Genomic DNA, 18,920 nt, shown 5'->3' with positions numbered 1-18,920 from the left:
TGCTCCTCTCTGACAATGCCTCAATTAGCAGAGCTCTGCAGTGCTGTGATCGTTTCTCTTTGGCTTCCTCCGCAAAAATTAACAAATCTAAGAGTGAGATTTTTTATCAGAACTGGAGGGAGCCAAAAGAAGGACATGATCTCAGGCTGCAAGAGAAGAGAATTAAGGTCCTGGGGGTGTATTTTGGAGAAGAGATGGGAACAGTAAATTGGCAGAACAAATTGCCAATCTTAAACAAAAAACTGATGCAATGGAAGGACCGAGACCTCACCATGACAGGGAAGGTGCTGGTCATCAAAGCCGAGCTCTTGCCTGTCTTGAATTTTCTGGCTTCTACCTTCCCAATCCCACACCGTGTTGCGGCGGTGATGAGGAGATTGATGTTTCAATTTCTATGGGGTGGGAAGCAGGAAAGACTCAGAAGGGAAATAATGTACAGGCCGCTACCCTCAGGGGGGAAGTCTGTCCCAGATATTGCTACGAAGCTGCTGTGCATTTTCCTGGCCTCTGTGCTGAGAGGCTTTGCAACAGCACCTGCAGCGCGTACCTGGACTTATTTTTCCAGGCTCTGGGTAGGTAGGGAGGTGTTCAGAGTGTGGGGTGTCAGACCCAAGCTGGACGTCCCACTCTCTGACACATGCCCTGCAATTTATGGGACAGTTAAAAGTTTTTTAAGATCTCACCCAATTGGCCATATTCCCCTCCGAGATGTCAGCGTCCAAAAACTGGAAGATTTCGTTGCACCCCAGAACAATAGGCAGACCCATGTGGGCATTTTAACATCAGCCCAAACAAGGAAGGTGTGGAAACACACATCCTCTAAGTTTCTGTGCAACATTCACAGAGATTTAGCCTGGAGTGTCGTCCACCAGTGCTTACCGGTACGAACTTTCTTGTACCGTAGGGGCCTCACCCCCAGCCCTCGCTGCGTTAGGGTGGGCTGCGGCGAGGAGGAGACTGTATCCCATCTCCTGTGGTCCTGCTTTTTTGCTAAGGCCTTCTGGGCACAGTTTGAAGATTGGTTGCTGGCTCTCTCGCCCCAATTTACCCTGACCGCTGCTTTCGTCATATACGGCATCTCTCCTGTCAAACTTCCTCCTGACGTGTTTGACAGGATCTGGGCCGTGGTGAACAGTGGGAAAGTTGCCCTGTGGAGAGTGAGGAACATGGGGCTGTTCAAAGGCATCAAGATCCCAGTCAAGGCAGCAGGTAGCCTGGCCCTGTTCATCACCCGAGAGAACTATTACCTCAGAGATCTGTGGAGAGAAGGGAGGGAGGAAGCAGAAAATCTGTGGGAAATAGAGAGCATAGGTCAATATCTCAAGAAACTGTGAAAAACATTATCAAGTTTAAGTAAAGAATGTGATTTGCACCAGAAAAAAAGAAAATTGTTGCTATGTAACTGTTACCGTGTCAAAATGTAATGAGATGTGATCATATATACTGTTTTAAGTATGTATATTAATGTAAAGCTTTCTGATTTGTGATGTCCTGTATTTTTTTGTGAAAAGAAAATAAAGTTCTTAAAAATCGAAATCGGTTCACCCAGGGCGAGGCTCGGCCATTGCACTCCGGCTGTGCTGACCCCTGCGAATTCCCCAAATGTGGGAATCATAATTTCTGGTAGTGGGGGACTGCGTTCGCGCTCTCCCCTGATGTGCTTGGTCCAAAATCAGATACGGGAGGGTTAGGACACCACGAGCTGCGTGGCTGCGGAAGGATCCCGGTTCGAAAGGAGTCGACGCCGCTGCTGGTTCTCGCTGGCTTTTAGTTAGGGGTCCGGAGAAGCATCTCAAGCTAGTTCCACTACTCCTTCCGGACGTTCATTCCCTTTTCAAAGTCAGTCGTTTTGCTGTAGTCTGCGTTCTTTAGGCTGATTATCGAGGTTAGCCTTTATTTGGTCATGGGGGGCCTCGGTACTGTATGCTGAGTCTAAAGACAGTTTCACCCGTTTTCTGATTGCTCGGTTCTGTACCAGTGCAGACATGTCAAACAGTGAATGGCTGTACCTCTATTGTATCCGTGCTCAATGAATGAAATCGGTAACAAATGAATATATGTCTAGTTATACGAAAAACGAGTGGTTTATCGACTCATCTTCATTTGCAGATTTAGAGGCAGCTTCGATATTCGTTTTACAGACGGGTTTTTTTTTTTGAATATGGGTCACACACATGCCACAGCAACAAAACATCTTTAGAGATGAGGCTATAGATCACCTTTCCATCCTGCAGGTTTTCCTCCCAAAGCCTACGGCACCAACGGCGACCCCTGCTGGCCGGGAGAGCAAAAGCTTACAGCACCTGGTATTCCCAGGCAGTCTCCCATCCAAGTACTAACCAGGCCCGACGCTGCTTAGCTTCCGAGATCAAACGAGATCGGGCGTGTTCAGGGTGGTGTGGCCGTAAGCGAAAGCCCCGGCGCCTGACTCGCTACTTGAAGCTGTGTGTGGCGGGGGTTCCGTGCCCCCCGAGCGGGACTGAAGGATCGTTCGTGTGCAACTCTTTGGAAAGGAGCTGCTTTCCAAATCGCATTGCGTGCCTGGATGTTGGCGAATGCGCTCCCTTGTGTTGGCTCGTCCCGCACTGGAGGAGGACAAACAATCTGCACGGAGGAGCACCAGGCAAGTCTTCACCAGACAAAAACCTCCAGTGCACAGCACTCTGGAAACATTTCGGGGCTTTCGCGTGTTTATTTCAGCACGTAAAGCGCACCGGTCCAACACGTCGGCCGGGCGCGCGGCGCCTCCGCCCTCTTGTGGCCTTGCGGCGTCAGAGCAAGAGGCTCCTTCTCGCTGCCCTTCCGCTGTGTTGCAGGGCCCCGAGAGGGAACCCGGAGCGCGCACTTTGTGGGGGGCGGGGGACCGCGTTCGCGCTCTGCCCCCGGTCTCTTGCGCGAGTACTAAATCTCACGGACAGGGGGGCCTCGTCATTGATTGTTACAGGTGAGACGGGGATTAGGAGGAGACCCCGACTGATGGGTAAAGGGGAGCACTAACACCAGAGGGACACCCCCGGCGTCTCTTTTTGAGAGACGCCCTGGGGTTTCCTAATGGCCAAGGAGGGTCGGGACCTCGGTTTGACGCCTCCCCCGAAGGACGGCGCCTGTTTGTGCAGCAGAGTGTCGCCATCAGGAGGCTGGGGCGTAAGAGAGCCACACAGCCCGCAGGGTGAGCGCTCCCTACTGGTCCCAGTCACACCTCTTGCAGGAGCAGCAGCAACCGGAGCTTTTCCGGGGTGGAATCTCCCATCCGGGTGCCGGCCAGGCTCACACCTGCTGGGCTGCCCCGGGGGTGAGCCCAGTCGAGAGTCGCAGGGCCAGATCTAGTCACCGGGGAGAAACGATACAAGTGAAGGATTGCTCGGCTCTCGGCACTTGAAAAGACCGACAAATGTCTCGTTCCCGCCGGAGCTGAATGTACCCGCATGTGTGGTGTCGTCTTCTTCCCCCGCCCCGCTGTGTTTGCTGTATTGTCTCTGAAGCCGGCCCCCCCGAGACGAGACGGGCTGTTCCTGTGCCCCAATTAACACTTTACAGGTGCCATTCCCCGGCATTGTGGCCATTGTCGGTGCTCACACGCGATAAGATAAGGCGGAGGAGAGCGGGGCATGCCCAGCGGCAGACATTCAAGGAGGGGGCAGTGCGAGGTGAGGTGAGGTGTGACACGCCGGAGCCCCGACGCAGCTAATGCGGAGCACTTGTTGGACTGGCATCGAAAGGACGTGTGCGCACGGAGCGAGCCTTCCCTGCGGCGGAGCGCGGGAACTTTCTCCCCCCCTCCCGCTGCAGGAGTTGTGTGCGCTGCAGCGGTGCCGAGAGAAAAGCACAGAAGGCAGCAGGCTCTGGAGAGCAGGTAAGAGACGGAGCCTTGTGGGCAGGCGAGCAGGCCCGTTTTTTGGAAATTGCTGAAAAGGTTTGTTCGGTGTGTGGCAGGCACACGTCGCGAGCTTGCGTGGCGATCTGCCGGTCTGGAGTTATGCAAATGAGGCCGAATTGCATCCCGGGACATGCTGCGAATGCGCAACGGCGACTGCAGATGTGTAGGAAACGGCGCGCTCGTTTTCTCGTTTTGCCCACACTTTTGAGTGTTAGTGTGGCGTGTGAGTGTGTGAAAGAGTGGGCCCAGCAGGAGGCGGTGGCGTGCGGGGCGAGGAGGTGGCCTAGGCTGCGCGATTTGTGCTGTGGGTGCGGGCCGCTTGCAGGGGCCTGTTTAACTCATACTTACCTGGCAGGGGAGATACCTTGATCAAGAAGGAGGTTCACCCAGGGCGAGGCTCGGCCATTGCACTCCGGCTGTGCTGACCCCTGCGAATTCCCCAAATGTGGGAATCTCGACTGCATAATTTCTGGTAGTGGGGGACTGCGTTCGCGCTCTCCCCTGATGTGCTTGGTCCAAAATCAGATACAGGAGGGTTAGGACACCACGAGCTGCGTGGCTGCGGAAGGATCCCGGTTCGACAGGAGTGGACGCCGCTGCTGGTTCTCGCTGGCTTTTAGTTAGGGGTCCGGAGAAGCATCTCAAGCTAGTTCCACTACTCCTTCCGGACGTTCATTCCCTTTTCAAAGTCAGTCGTTTTGCTGTAGTCTGCGTTCTTTAGGCTGATTATCGAGGTTAGCCTTTATTTGGTCATGGGGGGCCTCGGTACTGTATGCTGAGTCTAAAGACAGTTTCACCCGTTTTCTGATTGCTCGGTTCTGTACCAGTGCAGACATGTCAAACAGTGAATGGCTGTACCTCTATTGTATCCGTGCTCAATGAATGAAATTGGTAACAAATGAATATATGTCTAGTTATACGAAAAACGAGTGGTTTATCGACTTATCTTCATTTGCAGATTTAGAGGCAGCTTCGATATTCGTTTTACAGACGGGTTTTTTTTTTTGAATATGGGTCACACACATGCCACAGCAACAAAACATCTCTAGAGATGAGGCTATAGATCACCTTTCCATCCTGCAGGTTTTCCTCCCAAAGCCTACGGCACCAACGGCGACCCCTGCTGGCCGGGAGAGCAAAAGCTTACAGCACCTGGTATTCCCAGGCAGTCTCCCATCCAAGTACTAACCAGGCCCGATGCTGCTTAGCTTCCGAGATCAGACGAGATCGGGCGTGTTCAGGGTGGTGTGGCCGTAAGCGAAAGCCCCGGCGCCTGACTCGCTACTTGAAGCTGTGTGTGGCGGGGGTTCCGTGCCCCCCGAGCGGGACTGAAGGATCGTTCGTGTGCAACTCTTTGGAAAGGAGCTGCTTTCCAAATCGCATTGCGTGCCTGGATGTTGGCGAATGCGCTCCCTTGTGTTGGCTCGTCCCGCACTGGAGGAGGACAAACAATCTGCACGGAGGAGCACCAGGCAAGTCTTCACCAGACAAAAACCTCCAGTGCACAGCACTCTGGAAACATTTCGGGGCTTTCGCGTGTTTATTTCAGCACGTAAAGCGCACCGGTCCAACACGTCGGCCGGGCGCGCGGCGCCTCCGCCCTCTTGTGGCCTTGCGGCGTCAGAGCAAGAGGCTCCTTCTCGCTGCCCTTCCGCTGTGTTGCAGGGCCCCGAGAGGGAACCCGGAGCGCGCACTTTGTGGGGGGCGGGGGACCGCGTTCGCGCTCTGCCCCCGGTCTCTTGCGCGAGTACTAAATCTCACGGACAGGGGGGCCTCGTCATTGATTGTTACAGGTGAGACGGGGATTAGGAGGAGACCCCGACTGATGTGTAAAGGGGAGCACTAACACCAGAGGGACACCCCCGGCGTCTCTTTTTGAGAGACGCCCTGGGGTTTCCTAATGGCCAAGGAGGGTCGGGACCTCGGTTTGACGCCTCCCCCGAAGGACGGCGCCTGTTTGTGCAGCAGAGTGTCGCCATCAGGAGGCTGGGGCGTAAGAGAGCCACACAGCCTGCAGGGTGAGCGCTCCCTACTGGTCCCAGTCACACCTCTTGCAGGAGCAGCAGCAACCGGAGCTTTTCCGGGGTGGAATCTCCCATCCGGGTGCCGGCCAGGCTCACACCTGCTGGGCTGCCCCGGGGGTGAGCCCAGTCGAGAGTCGCAGGGCCAGATCTAGTCACCGGGGAGAAACGATACAAGTGAAGGATTGCTCGGCTCTCGGCACTTGAAAAGACCGACAAATGTCTCGTTCCCGCCGGAGCTGAATGTACCCGCATGTGTGGTGTCGTCTTCTTCCCCCGCCCCGCTGTGTTTGCTGTATTGTCTCTGAAGCCGGCCCCCCCGAGACGAGACGGGCTGTTCCTGTGCCCCAATTAACACTTTACAGGTGCCATTCCCCGGCATTGTGGCCATTGTCGGTGCTCACACGCGATAAGATAAGGCGGAGGAGAGCGGGGCATGCCCAGCGGCAGACATTCAAGGAGGGGGCAGTGCGAGGTGAGGTGAGGTGCGACACGCCGGAGCCCCGACGCAGCTAATGCGGAGCACTTGTTGGACTGGCATCGAAAGGACGTGTGCGCACGGAGCGAGCCTTCCCTGCGGCGGAGCGCGGGAACTTTCTCCCCCCCTCCCGCTGCAGGAGTTGTGTGCGCTGCAGCGGTGCCGAGAGAAAAGCACAGAAGGCAGCAGGCTCTGGAGAGCAGGTAAGAGACGGAGCCTTGTGGGCAGGCGAGCAGGCCCGTTTTTTGGAAATTGCTGAAAAGGTTTGTTCGGTGTGTGGCAGGCGCACGTCGCGAGCTTGCGTGGCGATCTGCCGGTCTGGAGTTATGCAAATGAGGCCGAATTGCATCCCGGGACATGCTGCGAATGCACAACGGCGACTGCAGATGTGTAGGAAACGGCGCGCTCGTTTTCTCGTTTTGCCCACACTTTTGAGTGTTAGTGTGGCGTGTGAGTGTGTGAAAGAGTGGGCCCAGCAGGAGGCGGTGGCGTGCGGGGCGAGGAGGTGGCCTAGGCTGCGCGATTTGTGCTGTGGGTGCGGGCCGCTTGCAGGGGCCTGTTTAACTCATACTTACCTGGCAGGGGAGATACCTTGATCAAGAAGGAGGTTCACCCAGGGCGAGGCTCGGCCATTGCACTCCGGCTGTGCTGACCCCTGCGAATTCCCCAAATGTGGGAATCTCGACTGCATAATTTCTGGTAGTGGGGGACTGCGTTCGCGCTCTCCCCTGATGTGCTTGGTCCAAAATCAGATACGGGAGGGTTAGGACACCACGAGCTGCGTGGCTGCGGAAGGATCCCGGTTCGACAGGAGTGGACGCCGCTGCTGGTTCTCGCTGGCTTTTAGTTAGGGGTCCGGAGAAGCATCTCAAGCTAGTTCCACTACTCCTTCCGGACGTTCATTCCCTTTTCAAAGTCAGTCGTTTTGCTGTAGTCTGCGTTCTTTAGGCTGATTATCGAGGTTAGCCTTTATTTGGTCATGGGGGGCCTCGGTACTGTATGCTGAGTCTAAAGACAGTTTCACCCGTTTTCTGATTGCTCGGTTCTGTACCAGTGCAGACATGTCAAACAGTGAATGGCTGTACCTCTATTGTATCCGTGCTCAATGAATGAAATCGGTAACAAATGAATATATGTCTAGTTATACGAAAAACGAGTGGTTTATCGACTCATCTTCATTTGCAGATTTAGAGGCAGCTTCGATATTCGTTTTACAGACGGGTTTTTTTTTTTGAATATGGGTCACACACATGCCACAGCAACAAAACATCTCTAGAGATGAGGCTATAGATCACCTTTCCATCCTGCAGGTTTTCCTCCCAAAGCCTACGGCACCAACGGCGACCCCTGCTGGCCGGGAGAGCAAAAGCTTACAGCACCTGGTATTCCCAGGCAGTCTCCCATCCAAGTACTAACCAGGCCCGACGCTGCTTAGCTTCCGAGATCAGACGAGATCGGGCGTGTTCAGGGTGGTGTGGCCGTAAGCGAAAGCCCCGGCGCCTGACTCGCTACTTGAAGCTGTGTGTGGCGGGGGTTCCGTGCCCCCCGAGCGGGACTGAAGGATCGTTCGTGTGCCACTCTTTGGAAAGGAGCTGCTTTCCAAATCGCATTGCGTGCCTGGATGTTGGCGAATGCGCTCCCTTGTGTTGGCTCGTCCCGCACTGGAGGAGGACAAACAATCTGCACGGAGGAGCACCAGGCAAGTCTTCACCAGACAAAAACCTCCAGTGCACAGCACTCTGGAAACATTTCGGGGCTTTCGCGTGTTTATTTCAGCACGTAAAGCGCACCGGTCCAACACGTCGGCCGGGCGCGCGGCGCCTCCGCCCTCTTGTGGCCTTGCGGCGTCAGAGCAAGAGGCTCCTTCTCGCTGCCCTTCCGCTGTGTTGCAGGACCCGGAGCGCGCACTTTGTGGGGGGCGGGGGACCGCGTTCGCGCTCTGCTCCCGGTCTCTTGCGCGAGTACTAAATCTCACGGACAGGGGGGCCTCGTCATTGATTGTTACAGGTGAGACGGGGATTAGGAGGAGACCCCGACTGATGGGTAAAGGGGAGCACTTACACCAGAGGGACACCCCCGGCATCTCTTTTTGAGAGACGCCCTGGGGTTTCCTAATGGCCAAGGAGGGTCGGGACCTCGGTTTGACCTCTGTTTGTGCAGCAGAGTGTCGCCATCAGGAGGCTGGGGCGTAAGAGAGCCACACAGCCCGCAGGGTGAGCGCTCCCTACTGGTCCCAGTCACACCTCTTGCAGGAGCAGCAGCAACCGGAGCTTTTCCGGGGTGGAATCTCCCATCCGGGTGCCGGCCAGGCTCACACCTGCTGGGCTGCCCCGGGGGTGAGCCCAGTCGAGAGTCGCAGGGCCAGATCTAGTCACCGGGGAGAAACGATACAAGTGAAGGATTGCTCGGCTCTCGGCACTTGAAAAGACCGACAAATGTCTCGTTCCCGCCGGAGCTGAATGTACCCGCATGTGTGGTGTCGTCTTCTTCCCCCGCCCCGCTGTGTTTGCTGTATTGTCTCTGAAGCCGGCCCCCCCGAGACGAGACGGGCTGTTCCTGTGCCCCAATTAACACTTTACAGGTGCCATTCCCCGGCATTGTGGCCATTGTCGGTGCTCACACGCGATAAGATAAGGCGGAGGAGAGCGGGGCATGCCCAGCGGCAGACATTCAAGGAGGGGGCAGTGCGAGGTGAGGTGAGGTGCGACACGCCGGAGCCCCGACGCAGCTAATGCGGAGCACTTGTTGGACTGGCATCGAAAGGACGTGTGCGCACGGAGCGAGCCTTCCCTGCGGCGGAGCGCGGGAACTTTCTCCCCCCCTCCCGCTGCAGGAGTTGTGTGCGCTGCAGCGGTGCCGAGAGAAAAGCACAGAAGGCAGCAGGCTCTGGAGAGCAGGTAAGAGACGGAGCCTTGTGGGCAGGCGAGCAGGCCCGTTTTTTGGAAATTGCTGAAAAGGTTTGTTCGGTGTGTGGCAGGCGCACGTCGCGAGCTTGCGTGGCGATCTGCCGGTCTGGAGTTATGCAAATGAGGCCGAATTGCATCCCGGGACATGCTGCGAATGCGCAACGGCGACTGCAGATGTGTAGGAAACGGCGCGCTCGTTTTCTCGTTTTGCCCACACTTTTGAGTGTTAGTGTGGCGTGTGAGTGTGTGAAAGAGTGGGCCCAGCAGGAGGCGGTGGCGTGCGGGGCGAGGAGGTGGCCTAGGCTGCGCGATTTGTGCTGTGGGTGCGGGCCGCTTGCAGGGGCCTGTTTAACTCATACTTACCTGGCAGGGGAGATACCTTGATCAGCCTGTAGGTGGAGTAGTTGGATTGTTTTTCTTTTGTTGGAAGCAGCTTTCGATTTGCAGTTTTTGAAATGGCAACCTTTGGATCCCGTAAGAATGCTGTACGTTTTGAGCTCTTGGATGACCTCTTCATGGATCGTATGCAGTTCAGCAGAAAAGTGTTACAGAAGGAACTTGGCTTTGAACCTCGGCACTTGGATTTCATCTTCGCTCTCCCAGGTCAGAAAGCATTTGAGGTTGTATTTGCTACCTATCCTCTGTTTGAACAATGCGTGGATGTGTTTGAGGCAAAAAGAGGCAAAGTTCCTGCACTTGAGAAGATCAACTTGCAGCCTCTGACACAGAGAGAGAGGAAAACGGTGCATGTTGTTATGTTCTCGGAACTGGCAAAGACGGAGGACATTCACACCTGGCTTAACCAGTACTGCACCGTCCACCATGGAACTGAGGTTAGAGATGTTGATGGTATAAAAACAGGAGCAAGGAAATTCGAGGTTCGCTTGCTACCGGACAGCGTAAATGGAGGCTTAAGGCACCTGCCCTCTACAATCCGGCTGGGCGCCTGCAATGGCTATGTGTTTTATGTGGGACAACCAAAGGTGTGTCGGCGCTGTGGTGCTGTGGGACACCTGGCATCGTCCTGCACTGTGAAATGCTGCAAGACCTGTGGCAAACAGGGACATTTAGCCTCTGACTGTTCAATGCTGCCAAAGTGCAATTTATGTGGCTCGGAAGGACACGTTTTTAAGAACTGCCCTCACGCCTACGCCAATAAACTCAAAATGAGAAAGGATGAGGCAGTGCTTGTTTCAGCCAAACCGGCCCGAAAATCCAAAGCAAACAACAAGTCAAACAAAGAACCCTTGTTGGACAAAGACTCTCAGCCTCCAGCCAGGATCAGTCCTGCTGTGGCTCCGGGGCTGGTGGAAGAGAATTCCACTACGCCCCCACAACCGCAGACTGCACCAGACAAGCACGAGGGTTTGAAAACCCCCGAGAACAGCGAGGACCCCTCCCCCACTCCTGCTCCTCAGAACGAGGGCCAGTGTGGGGCCCCCCGGTGGAGCGGGTCCAGCGAGGATACCCAGGATTCAGCGGAGCTGCTTTTCTCAGACTCTGCAAGTGCTACAGATGCCCTCCTCTCCTCCATCCAGTCCATCACGGAGGATCTGCAGCAGCTGGTGGGTGAGGGGGAAGAGGAGACTGGTGCATCGGCTGCACCCCTTTCCCCTCAGTGCTCCCAGGAGCTGGACTTGAGGAAAAGAAAAAATGACTCTGTTTTCTCCCCGAGCGAGGAGGAAGGAGAGCATGGCGATGGGGACAGCTGGAACCTCTCCACCCCTCCCTCTACCCCCTTCCTTGAAATGGACTCTGTGAACGCTTTTACTGCTGCCACCCTGATGAAGGCTCATTCAGAGGATGGCTGGCAGGAAATTGGTAAGAAGAAAAAGAAAAAGAAAAAGGTAACAGGTGAGACCGAAGAGAAATGTGTTTTGTAAAGACTGGTTCCACTTTCTTATGTAATATGGCTCTTAACATAATTTCTCTTAACACAAGAGGTATCAATGACAGAGTTAAATGCCAGTCTGTCTTTGATTACCTCCAGCAGAGAGAGGGAGATGTGTTGATGTTGCAGGAGTGTGCTTTAGCCTATCAAGAGAGGTATAAAAGTTTTGAAGATAGGTGGGATAAAGGGCCTTCTGTTTGGTCAGGGGACAATAACAACAGAGCCTCTGGCGTGGCCATTCTTTTCAAAGGATGGGCATTCAAATTGAAAAGTATTCAGAGGGTCATAGATGGCAGGTTGCTGTGTGTGGATGTGGAATGGGGGACCGTTAACCTGCGGCTAATCAATGTGTATTGCCCTACTGACGTAGGAGGAAGGGTGGAGCTACTCAAGGCACTCTCCCCCCTATTGTTATGCAGCACAGACGTGATAGTGGGAGGGGATTTTAATTGTATCTTAGAGCACACAGACAGGCAGTCTAGCTCGCCGATAAAATTGGATTCCAGCTCACTGGCCCTGCAAAACTTAGTTCAAGACTTTAAACTCTCAGACACATATAGATGTATATATCCCACAACAGCAGGATATACATGGTCAGGGAGGAATAGCAGCTCCAGAATTGACTATTGCTTTGTCTCAGAGAGAGTGAAAGTTGTTGGGGTCACTCTTCAGCCTGTCTTCTTCTCAGATCATCAGGCTTTAGGGTGTAGAGTGGAACTCCAGGGCGGGACTGTCTTTGGCCCAGGCCTCTGGAAACTCAACACAAAGCTGCTAGAGAACGAGGGGGTAGTATCCCGCTACAAGGAGAAACTATCACAGTGGCTGTCCTTGCAGTGTCTGTACGGGTCAGTAGGAGAGTGGTGGGAGGAGGTGAAGGTGAGGACAAAGGCCTTTTTCATGGCTGAGGGAAGGAAGGCTGCTGCCAGACGGAGAGGAGTGCTAGCCAGGAAACAGAGGCAGCTGCAGCGTCTCTACACGATGCTGCACAGTGGCTTCGATGTGCTCGAGGATATCGCCCTTTTAAAAAAGGACATCCGGAGCATAGCCGAAGAAAGTAGTCGAGGAGTGCTGTTAAGAAGCAGAGTGCAGTTCTTGGAAGAAAATGAGAAGTGTACTCGCTTCTTTTTCAGGAAAGTGGTAGGCTCCAAGACTGTCATGGAAAGTGTAGTTGATGAGGAGGGACGAGAGAGAACAGAGCCGAGTGCTATCCTCTCCTGCACCGAGGCCTTCTACTCAAGACTGTACAGCTCTACAGAGGTAAAGGATGAAGATATTCATTTTTTTACCTCAAAGCTAGAAAACATTTTGAGTGAAGAAGATAGGGAAGTACTTGAGAGGGATTTGACAGTAGAAGAGCTGAGACAGGCTATGGAGAGCTTACAGAAGGGGAAAACTCCGGGTGCTGACGGGCTCCCTAAAGAATTTTATTGCACCTTTTGGGATCTGCTTCAGGATCCGCTACTGCTCCTATTCGAGGAAAGCTACAAGACAGAATTGCTGCCTGACTCCTTAAGAGAAGGCACTATCTCTCTCTTGTTTAAGAAAGGAGCAAAAAATGACATAAAGAACTGGAGACCCCTCAGCCTGTTAGGCGTGGACACTAAGATCCTGTCCAAAGCCCTTTTCCTGCGCCTACAAAATGTAGTGGCCTCACTGGTAGGGAAAGAACAGACTTGTGGGATAGCAGGACGCCTGATGAGCGACAACCTGGCCTTGTTGAGGGATGTCTGTCTGTACTCTGAGGATCGCTCCCTCCCTCTGTGCATTTTAGGTGTAGACCTAGAAAAGGCCTTTGACCGCCTAAACCGGCAGTACTTAACATCGGTACTTGAGCACATGAAGTTTGGCCCCATCATGAGAAAGTGGATTAACCTGCTGTACACAGGTAGCAACAGCAGAGTCATGGTTAATGGCAATAGATCACGCACCTTTGAAGTCTGTTCAGGGGTGAGGCAGGGCTGCCCATTATCCCCCTTGTTATTCGTTTTGGCTATGGAGCCCTTAGCCTGTGCCTTGCGCCAGGATCAGGCCATTAATGGGATACCAGTGCCTGGAAGTGGGGGAGGAGAGGTAAAGACATCTCTATACATGGATGACGTCACCCTGCTCCTCTCTGACAATGCCTCAATTAGCAGAGCTCTGCAGTGCTGTGATCGGTTCTCTTTGGCTTCCTCCGCAAAAATTAACACATCTAAGAGTGAGATTTTTTATCAGAACTGGAGGGAGCCAAAAGAAGGACATGATCTCAGGCTGCAAGAGAAGAGAATTAAGGTCCTGGGGGTGTATTTTGGAGAAGAGATGGGAACAGTAAATTGGCAGAACAAATTGCCAATCTTAAACAAAAAACTGATGCAATGGAAGGACCGAGACCTCACCATGACAGGGAAGGTGCTGGTCATCAAAGCCGAGCTCTTGCCTGTCTTGAATTTTCTGGCTTCTACCTTCCCAATCCCACACCGTGTTGCGGCGGTGCTGAGGAGATTGATGTTTCAATTTCTATGGGGTGGGAAGCAGGAAAGACTCAGAAGGGAAATAATGTACAGGCCGCTACCCTCAGGGGGGAAGTCTGTCCCAGATATTGCTACGAAGCTGCTGTGCATTTTCCTGGCCTCTGTGCTGAGAGGCTTTGCAACAGCACCTGCAGCGCGTACCTGGACTTATTTTTCCAGGCTCTGGGTAGGTAGGGAGGTGTTCAGAGTGTGGGGTGTCAGACCCAAGCTGGACGTCCCACTCTCTGACACATGCCCTGCAATTTATGGGACAGTTAAAAGTTTTCTAAGATCTCACCCAATTGGCCATATTCCCCTCCGAGATGTCAGCGTCCAAAAACTGGAAGATTTCGTAGCACCCCAGAACAATAGGCAGACCCCTGTGGGCATTTTAACATCAGCCCAAACAAGGAAGGTGTGGAAACACACATCCTCTAAATTTCTGTGCAACATTCACAGAGATTTAGCCTGGAGTGTCGTCCACCAGTGCTTACCGGTACGAACTTTCTTGTACCGTAGGGGCCTCACCCCCAGCCCTCGCTGCGTTAGGGTGGGCTGCGGCGAGGAGGAGACTGTGACCCACCTCCTGTGGTCCTGCTTTTTTGCTAAGGCCTTCTGGGCACAGTTTGAAGATTGGTTGCAGGCTCTCTCGCCCCAATTTACCCTGACCGCTGCTTTCATCATATACGGCATCTCTCCTGTCAAGCTTCCTCCTGACGTGTTTGACAGGATCTGGGCCGTGGTGAACAGTGGGAAAGACGCCCTGTGGAGAGTGAGGAACATGGGGCTGTTCAAAGGCATCGAGGTCCCAGTCAAGGCAGCAGGTAGCCTGGCCCTGTTCATCACCCGAGAGAACTATTACCTCAGAGATCTGTGGAGAGAAGGGAGGGAGGAAGCAGAAAATCTGTGGGAAATAGAGGGCATTGGACAGTATCTCAAGAAACTGTGAAAAACATTATCATGTTTAAGTAAAGAATGTGATTTGCACCAGAAAAAAAGAAATTGTTGCTATGTAACTGGTTCCGTGTCAAAATGTAATGAGATGTGATCATATATACTGTTTTAAGTATGTATATTAATGTAAAGCTTTCTGATTTGTGATTTCCTGTATTTTTTTGTGAAAAGAAAATAAAGTTCTTAAAAATCGAATCGTTCACCCAGGGTGAGGCTCGGCCATTGCACTCCGGCTGTGCTGACCCCTGCGAATTCCCCAAATGTGGGAATCTCGACTGCATAATTTCTGGTAGTGGGGGACTGCGTTCGCGCTCTCCCCTGATGTGCTTGGTCCAAAATCAGATACGGGAGGGTTAGGACACCATGAGCTGCGTGGCTGCGGAAGGATCCCGGTTCGACAGGAGTGGACGCCGCTGCTGGTTCTCGCTGGCTTTTAGTTAGGGGTCCGGAGAAGCATCTCAAGCTAGTTCCACTACTCCTTCCGGACGTTCATTCCCTTTTCAAAGTCAGTCGTTTTGCTGTAGTCTGCGTTCTTTAGGCTGATTATCGAGGTTAGCCTTTATTTGGTCATGGGGGGCCTCGGTACTGTATGCTGAGTCTAAAGACAGTTTCACCCGTTTTCTGATTGCTCGGTTCTGTACCAGTGCAGACATGTCAAACAGTGAATGGCTGTACCTCTATTGTATCCGTGCTCAATGAATGAAATCGGTAACAAATGAATATATGTCTAGTTATACGAAAAACGAGTGGTTTATCGACTCATCTTCATTTGCAGATTTAGAGGCAGCTTCGATATTCGTTTTACAGACGGGTTTTTTTTTTGAATATGGGTCACACACATGCCACAGCAACAAAACATCTCTAGAGATGAGGCTATAGATCACCTTTCCATCCTGCAGGTTTTCCTCCCAAAGCCTACGGCACCAACGGCGACCCCTGCTGGCCGGGAGAGCAAAAGCTTACAGCACCTGGTATTCCCAGGCAGTCTCCCATCCAAGTACTAACCAGGCCCGACGCTGCTTAGCTTCCGAGATCAGACGAGATCGGGCGTGTTCAGGGTGGTGTGGCCGTAAGCGAAAGCCCCGGCGCCTGACTCGCTACTTGAAGCTGTGTGTGGCGGGGGTTCCGTGCCCCCCGAGCGGGACTGAAGGATCGTTCGTGTGCCACTCTTTGGAAAGGAGCTGCTTTCCAAATCGCATTGCGTGCCTGGATGTTGGCGAATGCGCTCCCTTGTGTTGGCTCGTCCCGCACTGGAGGAGGACAAACAATCTGCACGGAGGAGCACCAGGCAAGTCTTCACCAGACAAAAACCTCCAGTGCACAGCACTCTGGAAACATTTCGGGGCTTTCGCGTGTTTATTTCAGCACGTAAAGCGCACCGGTCCAACACGTCGGCCGGGCGCGCGGCGCCTCCGCCCTCTTGTGGCCTTGCGGCGTCAGAGCAAGAGGCTCCTTCTCGCTGCCCTTCCGCTGTGTTGCAGGACCCGGAGCGCGCACTTTGTGGGGGGCGGGGGACCGCGTTCGCGCTCTGCCCCCGGTCTCTTGCGCGAGTACTAAATCTCACGGACAGGGGGGCCTCGTCATTGATTGTTACAGGTGAGACGGGGATTAGGAGGAGACCCCGACTGATGGGTAAAGGGGAGCACTAACACCAGAGGGACACCCCCGGCATCTCTTTTTGAGAGACGCCCTGGGGTTTCCTAATGGCCAAGGAGGGTCGGGACCTCGGTTTGACGCCTCCCCCGAAGGACGGCGCCTGTTTGTGCAGCAGAGTGTCGCCATCAGGAGGCTGGGGCGTAAGAGAGCCACACAGCCCGCAGGGTGAGCGCTCCCTACTGGTCCCAGTCACACCTCTTGCAGGAGCAGCAGCAACCGGAGCTTTTCCGGGGTGGAATCTCCCATCCGGGTGCCGGCCAGGCTCACACCTGCTGGGCTGCCCCGGGGGTGAGCCCAGTCGAGAGTCGCAGGGCCAGATCTAGTCACCGGGGAGAAACGATACAAGTGAAGGATTGCTCGGCTCTCGGCACTTGAAAAGACCGACAAATGTCTCGTTCCCGCCGGAGCTGAATGTACCCGCATGTGTGGTGTCGTCTTCTTCCCCCGCCCCGCTGTGTTTGCTGTATTGTCTCTGAAGCCGGCCCCCCCGAGACGAGACGGGCTGTTCCTGTGCCCCAATTAACACTTTACAGGTGCCATTCCCCGGCATTGTGGCCATTGTCGGTGCTCACACGCGATAAGATAAGGCGGAGGAGAGCGGGGCATGCCCAGCGGCAGACATTCAAGGAGGGGGCAGTGCGAGGTGAGGTGAGGTGCGACACGCCGGAGCCCCGACGCAGCTAATGCGGAGCACTTGTTGGACTGGCATCGAAAGGACGTGTGCGCACGGAGCGAGCCTTCCCTGCGGCGGAGCGCGGGAACTTTCTCCCCCCCTCCCGCTGCAGGAGTTGTGTGCGCTGCAGCGGTGCCGAGAGAAAAGCACAGAAGGCAGCAGGCTCTGGAGAGCAGGTAAGAGACGGAGCCTTGTGGGCAGGCGAGCAGGCCCGTTTTTTGGAAATTGCTGAAAAGGTTTGTTCGGTGTGTGGCAGGCGCACGTCGCGAGCTTGCGTGGCGATCTGCCGGTCTGGAGTTATGCAAATGAGGCCGAATTGCATCCCGGGACATGCTGCGAATGCGCAACGGCGACTGCAGATGTGTAGGAAACGGCGCGCTCGTTTTCTCGTTTTGCCCACACTTTTGAGTGTTAGTGTGGCGTGTGAGTGTGTGAAAGAGTGGGCCCAGCAGGAGGCGGTGGCGTGCGGGGCGAGGAGGTGGCCTAGGCTGCGCGATTTGTGCTGTGGGTGCGGGCCGCTTGCAGGGGCCTGTTTAACTCATACTTACCTGGCAGGGGAGATACCTTGATCAAGAAGGAGGTTCACCCAGGGTGAGGCTCGGCCATTGCACTCCGGCTGTGCTGACCCCTGCGAATTCCCCAAATGTGGGAATCTCGACTGCATAATTTCTGGTAGTGGGGGACTGCGTTCGCGCTCTCCCCTGATGTGCTTGGTCCAAAATCAGATACGGGAGGGTTAGGACACCACGAGCTGCGTGGCTGCGGAAGGATCCCGGTTCGACAGGAGTGGACGCCGCTGCTGGTTCTCGCTGGCTTTTAGTTAGGGGTCCGGAGAAGCATCTCAAGCTAGTTCCACTACTCCTTCCGGACGTTCATTCCCTTTTCAAAGTCAGTCGTTTTGCTGTAGTCTGCGTTCTTTAGGCTGATTATCGAGGTTAGCCTTTATTTGGTCATGGGGGGCCTCGGTACTGTATGCTGAGTCTAAAGACAGTTTCACCCGTTTTCTGATTGCTCGGTTCTGTACCAGTGCAGACATGTCAAACAGTGAATGGCTGTACCTCTATTGTATCCGTGCTCAATGAATGAAATCGGTAACAAATGAATATATGTCTAGTTATACGAAAAACGAGTGGTTTATCGACTCATCTTCATTTGCAGATTTAGAGGCAGCTTCGATATTCGTTTTACAGACGGGTTTTTTTTTTTTGAATATGGGTCACACACATGCCACAGCAACAAAACATCTCTAGAGATGAGGCTATAGATCACCTTTCCATCCTGCAGGTTTTCCTCCCAAAGCCTACGGCACCAACGGCGACCCCTGCTGGCCGGGAGAGCAAAAGCTTACAGCACCTGGTATTCCCAGGCAGTCTCCCATCCAAGTACTAACCAGGCCCGACGCTGCTTAGCTTCCGAGATCAGACGAGATCGGGTGTGTTCAGGGTGGTGTGGCCGTAAGCGAAAGCCCCGGCGCCTGACTCGCTACTTGAAGCTGTGTGTGGCGGGGGTTCCGTGCCCCCCGAGCGGGACTGAAGGATCGTTCGTGTGCCACTCTTTGGAAAGGAGCTGCTTTCCAAATCGCATTGCGTGCCTGGATGTTGGCGAATGCGCTCCCTTGTGTTGGCTCGTCCCGCACTGGAGGAGGACAAACAATCTGCACGGAGGAGCACCAGGCAAGTCTTCACCAGACAAAAACCTCCAGTGCACAGCACTCTGGAAACATTTCGGGGCTTTCGCGTGTTTATTTCAGCACGTAAAGCGCACCGGTCCAACACGTCGGCCGGGCGCGCGGCGCCTCCGCCCTCTTGTGGCCTTGCGGCGTCAGAGCAAGAGGCTCCTTCTCGCTGCCCTTCCGCTGTGTTGCAGGACCCGGAGCGCGCACTTTGTGGGGGGCGGGGGACCGCGTTCGCGCTCTGCCCCCGGTCTCTTGCGCGAGTACTAAATCTCACGGACAGGGGGGCCTCGTCATTGATTG

General features: G+C 54.2%; 10 non-coding genes across 10 annotated transcripts; 5 read left to right on the top strand and 5 right to left on the bottom strand.

Moving 5' to 3' along the window:
- The first annotated feature begins 1,493 nt into the window (after positions 1–1,493).
- LOC138229441 (U1 spliceosomal RNA) lies at positions 1,494–1,655 on the top strand. Its single transcript, XR_011185853.1, has one exon. It is a non-coding gene; the product is annotated as a U1 spliceosomal RNA (small nuclear RNA).
- A 636-nt stretch (positions 1,656–2,291) lies between these two features.
- LOC138229526 (5S ribosomal RNA) lies at positions 2,292–2,410 on the bottom strand. Its single transcript, XR_011185936.1, has one exon. It is a non-coding gene; the product is annotated as a 5S ribosomal RNA (ribosomal RNA).
- Positions 2,411–4,217: 1,807 nt separating this feature from the next.
- Positions 4,218–4,381, top strand: LOC138229372 (U1 spliceosomal RNA). The gene has a single exon (XR_011185792.1). It is a non-coding gene; the product is annotated as a U1 spliceosomal RNA (small nuclear RNA).
- Positions 4,382–5,017: 636 nt separating this feature from the next.
- On the bottom strand, positions 5,018–5,136 carry LOC138229613 (5S ribosomal RNA). The gene has a single exon (XR_011186023.1). It is a non-coding gene; the product is annotated as a 5S ribosomal RNA (ribosomal RNA).
- Positions 5,137–6,943: 1,807 nt separating this feature from the next.
- On the top strand, positions 6,944–7,107 carry LOC138229371 (U1 spliceosomal RNA). The gene has a single exon (XR_011185791.1). It is a non-coding gene; the product is annotated as a U1 spliceosomal RNA (small nuclear RNA).
- A 636-nt stretch (positions 7,108–7,743) lies between these two features.
- Positions 7,744–7,862, bottom strand: LOC138229403 (5S ribosomal RNA). The gene has a single exon (XR_011185823.1). It is a non-coding gene; the product is annotated as a 5S ribosomal RNA (ribosomal RNA).
- Positions 7,863–14,769: 6,907 nt separating this feature from the next.
- LOC138229407 (U1 spliceosomal RNA) lies at positions 14,770–14,937 on the top strand. The gene has a single exon (XR_011185824.1). It is a non-coding gene; the product is annotated as a U1 spliceosomal RNA (small nuclear RNA).
- A 635-nt stretch (positions 14,938–15,572) lies between these two features.
- On the bottom strand, positions 15,573–15,691 carry LOC138229392 (5S ribosomal RNA). Its single transcript, XR_011185812.1, has one exon. It is a non-coding gene; the product is annotated as a 5S ribosomal RNA (ribosomal RNA).
- Positions 15,692–17,485: 1,794 nt separating this feature from the next.
- Positions 17,486–17,649, top strand: LOC138229350 (U1 spliceosomal RNA). The gene has a single exon (XR_011185770.1). It is a non-coding gene; the product is annotated as a U1 spliceosomal RNA (small nuclear RNA).
- Positions 17,650–18,286: 637 nt separating this feature from the next.
- LOC138229409 (5S ribosomal RNA) lies at positions 18,287–18,405 on the bottom strand. The gene has a single exon (XR_011185826.1). It is a non-coding gene; the product is annotated as a 5S ribosomal RNA (ribosomal RNA).
- Positions 18,406–18,920: the final 515 nt, after the last annotated feature.

Source organism: Lepisosteus oculatus, unplaced genomic scaffold (assembly GCF_040954835.1).
Source record: "Lepisosteus oculatus isolate fLepOcu1 unplaced genomic scaffold, fLepOcu1.hap2 HAP2_SCAFFOLD_45, whole genome shotgun sequence".
In the NCBI taxonomy this organism is placed as follows: Eukaryota; Metazoa; Chordata; class Actinopteri; order Semionotiformes; family Lepisosteidae; genus Lepisosteus; species Lepisosteus oculatus.
Note: the sequence above shows the minus strand (reverse complement) of the source record. Positions and strands in the feature narration are given on the sequence as shown.